General features: G+C 43.1%; 1 pseudogene; it reads right to left on the bottom strand.

Moving 5' to 3' along the window:
• Positions 1–5957: 5957 nt before the first annotated feature.
• On the bottom strand, positions 5958–6826 carry LOC146821598 (oxidative stress-responsive serine-rich protein 1 pseudogene; annotated as a pseudogene).
• Between the last annotated feature and the right edge of the window lie 1727 nt (positions 6827–8553).

Raw genomic sequence — 8553 nt, 5'->3', positions numbered from 1 at the left:
CGGTACCCGCAGGGGCACTATTTGTTTTAAAGAAAGAATAAATTCAGGCCCACTGCCCCTTGGCGTGTGGTGGGACCCACTGGGGTTAATTTTTGTTTTGTTTTTAAAAAGAAACAAAAATATTTTGCTGCTAAAATTCCGCAAAATTCAGTTTTTTGTGTTGCTAAATTTACTAATTTATGGGGCGCAATATCCTGAGGGGTCTTTATTGTGCACTTAACATTCATATAACTGTGCTAAATGATTGGGTGCCTGAGTAACGTGAAGCCAAATTCTTAGCTGGAAGTATACAAACCCTTTTACTTTTACAACTAATACAATTATTTAATGAATCCTATCAAACCAAAATAATCCACTCTAAAGTCTTTCTTCACCCTGCATCACATTGCTGGTTTTACATTTCTACTTGACTTTTAGGCCACTTTACTCACATAGATCGACTTCATAGATTTCATTTTGGACAGTGACTCTACTTTAGTATTGTGTGGATGCAAAATAATTTGTTGTGAGCCTGTGCCATTTTACCATCCAAACCAAAAAAGGGGAGACACTGTTCCTACAGCAGGGTGCAGAAAAGTCACTCCTGCTTAAGGGTGCAAAAAGTCACTCGTGCATAAAAAAGGAAGAAAAGGTGAAAAAAGTAAAGAGAGAGAAAAGACATCCTAGGTGAAAAAAGGACCCATTAGTGAGTTGGAAGGCCACTTATTGTCCTCTGATGTCCTCACACACAGGTGTCATGCTTCATCATTGGGCAGTTGCTCCTCGTAGGGCTGGGGCTGCAATTCCCTACGGGTCCTCCGAAGGGTCTCTTTGTCGGAGATCTTTTTAAAGGACTGCCGGATGGTGCATGCGGGTGTGTGGGGTAAGGGTCAAAATGAGGGTGATAAGAGTGCATGCAAAGTGATGAAAGAGATTAAAAAAAGGTAAACTTGCAGCAAATGTCTACCTTGTATACCGCTTGCGGATATACTGCAAAATAAAATCTGGCCCCACAGGCACACTATGCCCGGGAGTCAAGAGTCAAAGGTCGACATGTTTCGCGGCTATGTCGCCAGAAGGGTCGTTGGCGCATGAAAAATATGTTAAAATACCCTCTAAATCAATTAGGGCGGGACAGTCACCTGTATACCTATAGTATGGCTACAGCTGCATGATGACAAAGGCTCCTGATCAATACCTAGGAAAGAAAAACAAATGACAGATATGAGCATCAGTAACGACTTGATGTCCCATAATGTGCCACTACTGTGTGCACTTTGAAAACAAAAAGCATTGAGAAAAAGACAGGCTCAAGAGACATATATGCATATTCAATGGGGCCCTGGCCCAGTACGATGTCACAACCAGTGTCTTAACTCATACGTAAACCCTGTCATCTATACTTCGTATACATGATATCTCTTGTGGCCCTATATATGTCCACAGGGGGTACTATGCATGAAGAATCTCAGCAGCTACTAATATGGTACGAGTGCTACACCCCCTAACAAAGATTCTAAAAGAGGGCTTACCTCCCACTGCTAAGAAGTTACCTCCACTGGCGACGCCATGGGCGCCCGCAAATTACAGGGCTGTGAAAAACAAATACAAAAATAGACAGGCAAGTGTAGGCACAGATGCAGAACACAGATTATTCAGAGCAAGTGGCTCACAACATCCAAATCACTCCGCAAACGAACTACTTACAAAGTCACCGGGGTGCAGCCTCTTCTACACCTACCCCCTCCATGCGTCTGCCGAAGGGATGTACGATGTTACAACGCGAGTTTTTACAACACGTACCGTAACATCGCGGTCGTTACAACGACTGCGATGTTACCACGCCATGCCTTTACAAAGCAAGTCTTTACATCGACTTGCACTAGATGGCGTGCTAACATTAGAAAAGCATAATTTACTATTCCAACTCCAGTCCACTTAACAGTAGGGAAGGTGTTGGGATAGTAAACTACACTATTTGTAATGTTAGCACGCCATCTAGCGCAAGTCGATGTAAAGACTTGCGTTGTAATGCATGGCGTGGTAACATACAGTCGTTGTAACGATTGCGATGTAACTGCATCGCGGAGTACTAACCGCGATGTTAAGGATGTTCCCCCTGCCGAAGTGATGAAGTCAGGTGTCCGGGCGTTTACCCTTTCCAGGAAATCCTCTCGGAATCACGCATAGAGCGCATGCGCGGGTGCAGAGGTGAAATGCGCATGTGCAATCATGGAGATAACTACTTCCCAGTATCTGCGCATTAGCTAGTTGAGTGGCAATATACTTATCTGGGCAATCCACAGGCTGAATGCGGTGTCACCAGAAATGCCCCAGAGTGAAAATGCCAGCAACACATTGCTAAATTATCTCGCGCTCAATGCTAAGTTGCTACTTTAACGCGGACCAATAGTACAAATGCAGGTCCTACGTTATTATATACACATTATAATTCCAGGACTAATCCTCGTACTGTATAAAGTATAGGAGGAGTCTGAGTTACTGCTGCCTGTGTTACTACTGCCTGTTTGTGATAAATGTAATGAACTGAATCCTGTCAGGTGAGAAACGTAAGAGGGACTAAAGCGGTTGCAACCGTGGCATACCACCAAGGCTAGTACCTTCTCAATGTCACTATTAAAACCATTTTACACAATAATGCATGGGCATGAATACCATGGAGGTCCATACCTACTGTGCTGCCTAGGAGGTGGAGCACAGCTAGAAAGCCCCCATCCCCAAGGTGCTCTTTAAGAGTGAGCAGCTTGGAATCCATTTTACCTCCTATGAACATCTTCCCCCCTCGTGTGTACACTTAGAGACTACACCCACTATGTGTTGTGGACCCTGTACCCTGTAGAAGACAGGATATGGCTGCCCTGCAGAGCCAATTAAAGAGTGGCACAGTACATTGCAGTTAATATTTATACATAAGGACCAGCATAGTCACTAAGAAGCCCTCTTAAGGTCCAATGAGGGTGGGTGCAGTTTATGAATACACCCAGAGGCACACTAGCCATTACTTCCTTAGATTGAATGCCAGATGATCTGGGCTGCATCAGAGGTCATGGGGTTCAGGGCTTCTTCACTGCAATTGTTGGCATTCTTACTCGTTAGCATCTCTAAGGTATGGAAATAGACAGCCACTAAGCTGCATTTACCTGTATACCGACCATGCTGCGGCACACCCTCCCTGCAATGTTGTAAAGAAATGTTGACCCCTCACAAGTCACTCATGTTCCCAATGTAGAGGGCCATTGTGAAGCATCCAGCCTGGGCTCTTTTAACTATATCAAGCATGGCACACTCAGGGCTTCTCAGTCCATGTCTAACTGCTCACACCCTTAAGGGGGCATTCAGGGCTCCATCAAAGGTAGGTACGCCACCTGAACAGGAACAGAGAAGTGGTGAATTGTCGCTATAGGTTCGAGACTGCCTCAATCACTTACCAGTATTTGCATTACTCTGAGTCCTCTTCCCTTGCTTCTATTCATTGCTATATGAGGCAATCCTGCCTTACCAGACACCCACACCATGTGATTTCAAACATATAAAAATACCTTCCCCCTCCACTCCGTCTCTATGTACAACGTATCCTGATACAACCCCAAGCTTTATAGTTGGCCTGGCATGCATGGGAGGGTTGGAGGGATATAATAAATAGAAGCGAGGGTGGAGGACTCAGAGTAATTCAATTACCAGTAAGTAATTGAGGTATTACATCATCTTTCCTTCACTCGCTTCCCTTCATTACTATAGGAGATGTACAAAGCCACAAAGGACAACCAAAGAGACAGTGAAAAAAACTCATGTTTATAAATACAAATGTCATAGTAATGGACCACATCATAGTGGCCAAAACTTTAGAAGCAAATACATCTGCATCTGATAGTTCAATCTCCTAAACAATCCTATAATGAGAGGCACAAGCCAAAGGAGAAGACCATGTGGCTGCTCTGCAGATTTCAGAAATGCATGCCCACTGTATCTCAGCCCACAAGGTAGACATTGATCTTATGGATCCACACTGAACTTCCTGAGGAGAGCCAGAGAAATCAAGGACCAAACCCACTGACTTAAAGAAGAAGTAGAAGGATTTAATCCTTTATGCACTGGGCCAAATGTGATAAACAGCAAATCAGAAAGCCTAATGAGAGCCACCCATCCAAATATATCAGAAAAGCCCTCCTGTCCTGACATCCAGACATGCAGCCGCAGTTCCTCCTCAGAGGAAGGAGAATCGAAAAAAGAGGGCAAAACCAACTCCTGATCTCTATGACATGGAGAATTAACTTTGGGATGAGAGAAAATGGGTTTCACAATCACCCTATGGCCAAATATTTGACAATAAGGATGCTTTTAAGATAAAGCGCCAAACTCACCCAAATGCCTAGCTAAAGATATAGTCAATAAAAAAAGATCTTAAGAGGAAACATTCTGAGAGCTCCCCAAACCAAAGGGAGATTCCCAAGAAGGGAAACGCTTCCTTGGAGAAGGAAGAACATTTTTCAGACCCTTGAACAGATGACCCGCCAAAGCTTCTTTATCTGACAGATTGTTCCAAGAACTTCTAAAATCCTTAATTGCTGCACATTGAAACTTAAGGGTGGCCACTTTCAACCCCAATGAAGCACTGTCTTGCAGAAAAACCATCACATCAAACAAAAGTAGGGTCTAAATCGTTACTCTGACACCATTTACTGCAGGAATGCCAGTGTCTTAAGTATGATCTATTAGTAAAAGAGCATCTAGAAGCTTGCAGAGTCCTAGTCAAACTATCCAGAACCCACTAATACAGCAAACCTAGCCTTTCAACCAACAGGTCTCTAACTTTATCCTGGACAGTGCATCTTGTTGCAACACTGGAAACAGCAGCGGAGAGGGATTCAGAGGTAACATCCACTCACCTGCTTGTCTCATCTCCACTAGAAGAGGATACCAAGATGAACGGGGCCAAGCTGGGGCTACCAGAATTACTGACGCTCGCTCTCTCTTTCTCTCTCTCTCTTATGTCCAGAAGAAACCTGAGGATGAGCGGAAAGGGAGGGGAGGCCTAAAGAAGACCCCGGGACCGCTTTCATGAAAGAGAGTCCACTGCCCAACCCTGAACCTCCTTGGAAATGTTTTTATTACCTTGGCATTGAGAAAGGTTGCAAATATATCTATCACTGTACTCCCCAACAGCCTGTAATCTCTTCGACAAATTCAATAATTAAATTTTTCCCCACAACACAACCGAAAGTTGACAATTTGATTTGCAGTGCACAGACATCGTCAGCTTTCCACCATTCATGGGTAGAAGAAATCTAATACTTTATTGTATTACCAAAGAAGTTGCACAACAAACTTTGGCCAAAGAAATAAGTTTTGATCTCAAAGAAAACAGACTTGCCAATCCAGCTTCCTTTCAGGAATTATCTAAACCTACTGATTATCAAATTTAACGCATTAGCTATACTGTTCATTCAATGTATTTGATGTACAAATAATCCAACAGGCAAACAACAACTGTTTGCATGCTACCTTAACTGAAAAAAAATGAATTATTACAATTTCCTAACAGATGGAACATTTTGCAAGTTAGGGTGTCCAGTTCAATTACATGTAGCTGAGAGGTGATCAAAGAGTAATGAAAATCTATCCTTTGACAAATGCATACATTTTCAAAATAATGTACTCCAAGAAAATCAACCTATTAATAAAGATTTATTAAGAGCGAAAAAGGCAATTTTACTAAAGGAGCATTTTACTAAAGAAACTTCCTCACACTGTAACCCTACCCCGCAGCCACTGCTTTACATTCTTATAGTTAAATAAAGGCAAGTTACTTTATGCGATGTGAGATTCACCAATTATCTTTAATTGCATGCAAACCTACCTAATAAGCAGCCTCATCTTAATAATGATGCCCAAGGCTGGGAACCTTGTAACTGCTGTACCTACAAGAGACCTTGTCAAACCAGCACAATGATAACTTATTAAGGAGACATCATTTCAGCCACGTAGGACATTTCCTTGGGAATAAAAAAGTAATATTCCTTGTAACCAGAAAGGGCCTCTATAGTTATGTCATCTACGGATGTCCTTGCTTGTTCTGAACAAGAGCGCGGTGATCCAGATGATCCTGTGCTTGAAATCTTAATTCTGTTTTGCAGAGACTGTGAATAGTCCTCCATCACGCTGTTCTCACATTCAGAATTAATGTTCCGTAAACCAGAAAAGGAGTACACTTCCATATTTTGCCAGCATTTACACTGGCATTCTTTACTTTTGCAAGTACACTTTTTAGTTGCACTGAATTTGGACACTAATCGGAAATCCGAAGGCTAGCTTGGCTTCAGGCTCGATTCAGAAACCAATGAAATGGCAGAATTTTGATTAGCAACATCAGTGTCTGAAGTTGGTTCTGCAGTAAATTCTTCTGGGCATTCATCAAATCTTCCACTAGCAAGGACTTCAAGAGTGGCAGGGGGTTCTTTTTGGCAGGATTTCCTAGACAAACACCACAATCTACAGTTTCTACTTGGAGCTTATGTTTCAGTAGTGTGCCAGACATGGAAGTTTTCAGACTACAGTGTGTAAATTTAGGAGGATGGAGAATTGGAGACTTAGAGCGCCTTCTACGTTGTGTTCGGACTGTTCCTCTTGAACCCTATCTTGTTGACCCATGACAACTTTCTTTGGAAGGACATAGACCTTTGGATTTTATTTCTTCTGCAGTTGCTCTGATCGATGTTCGACTTGATCCTTCACAAAGACATACAGTAGACCTATGAGCATCCACCCGGAGCATTTTAAATGTAGTCTGCGGATTCTCCTCTTCCCCATCTTTAGCATCTTGCTCCATTCTCAGCTGTTCAACCACAATCCCCAACTGATAAAGAAATCATGGAGCTGTACAACGTGCCTAAAGGGCTGCGAACAGGTCTAGATGGACAGCGGAGGCCCCGTGTTTATCCTCCCACTGGATCAGCCTGTAATCGCCACAAAAATCTGATGTTGGAGACAAAAATCCATTGAAGACAGAATCTCCCTGCTTAGGTTGTCTGCTAGAGTACTGGATACCCCATGGATGTGAAATACAGAAAATGACAATTGTCTGTTGACATATGCCTTTGCTGTTATATGTCTGTCCTGATCAGAACAACTGCCCCATTCGGATACAGAGAAAATGTTCTAAGTGACAATCGATCTAGTTCTCTCCAGTTTGATGACCTCCTACTCTGAAAAGAGGACCAAGAATCCCTGATATGACGTACCCCCATCCAAGCTACCACCCCATCATACTGACATCTGTTGTGATCATTTTGGGAGCGGGAAGTGAGAGAGGGATTCTTTTCAGGATATGCTTTGTTTCTAGCCACCAGCCCAAGTACTTCCAGACCTGGGGAGAGAGAGGAATCTGAAATGACAGAGGCTGACAAATGGGGGACCAATGAGTCAAGATGGGTGCCATCAGCTTTTGTAAATGAAAGCAGGCCCAGGGAACTAGAAAAACTGTTGCTGTCAAATCCCCCTGAACCTGAAGCCAAACTGCTGCCTCCTGACCTGACTGGGCGAAAAGATTCAATATGTGGGATTGAATATTTGCTACTCTTTCGTCTGGCAAGGTGACCAACCCCGAATCGGTGCGAAACCATGTCCTGATAAACAGATGGCCATGTTCTGGCAATAAGTTGGATTTTTCCTGTTTTATAATAAAACCCTGTCTTTCCATAATGGAAACAACCACCCCAGTGTGTTTGTGAGCTAATGCCTTTGTTGGATCATGAACCAGCCAATCGTCCAGGTAGGGATGAAGAAAGATCCCTTGACAGTAAGCCAACACCACCAAGTGAGTCAGAACTTTCGTACACACCCTTGGGGCTGACTTCAGCCTGAATGGCAACACTGCAAATTAAAAATGATTGTCTCCTATCGCAAATAGCAGACATTTTTTATGTTCTTTTGCGAGAGGAAAATGCAAGTAAGTGTCCTGAAGATCTCTGGAAATTATGAAGTCGGTGCCACCTATCAACGGAATTATGGACTGTAAAGGGACTGTAAAGTGACCGTCTTGAAGTGAACTTTCCTGATCCAAACATTTACCCTTTTTAGATCTAGAACTGCTCTGAAATCTCCAGATGGCTTCTGCACTAGGAACAAAATTGAATACGTTCCTTCCCCCATTCTACCATGGGCACCAGAGCTATTGCTGTCTTTACCAAAAGGGACTGGACCCCTTTCGAAAGAACCCGTCTCTTCTCCGGATCCCTGAGGATAAGAGTAAGAATGGTTACATCCTTTGCCCAGGCCTCCTGACAAAACAAAAGTCTGTCTACCCGTTGATAAGTGGCTCCTTTTCCATTTTTGTCAGGACTTTTGCTTCGAAGACCCATGCTGCCCTTTGGATCCCTTTGAGGAAAAAGGCTTTTTAGGCTGGAATTTCCTCCGATGCTCTGAAAAAGGCTTTGAATCTTTTCTGGATGAATGAAAAAGGCTGATCCCAGAAATATTGAGAGGAAGAAGGCTTCCCTTAATAAAGCATGACATGCTTCTGATCCTTAAACGCCTTGGTAATCATATTGTTCAAAT

The sequence above is a fragment of the Triturus cristatus genome, chromosome 6 (assembly GCF_964204655.1).
Source record: "Triturus cristatus chromosome 6, aTriCri1.1, whole genome shotgun sequence".
Lineage (NCBI taxonomy): Eukaryota > Metazoa > Chordata > Amphibia > Caudata > Salamandridae > Triturus > Triturus cristatus.
This window is presented reverse-complemented; position numbering and strand designations above follow the sequence as displayed.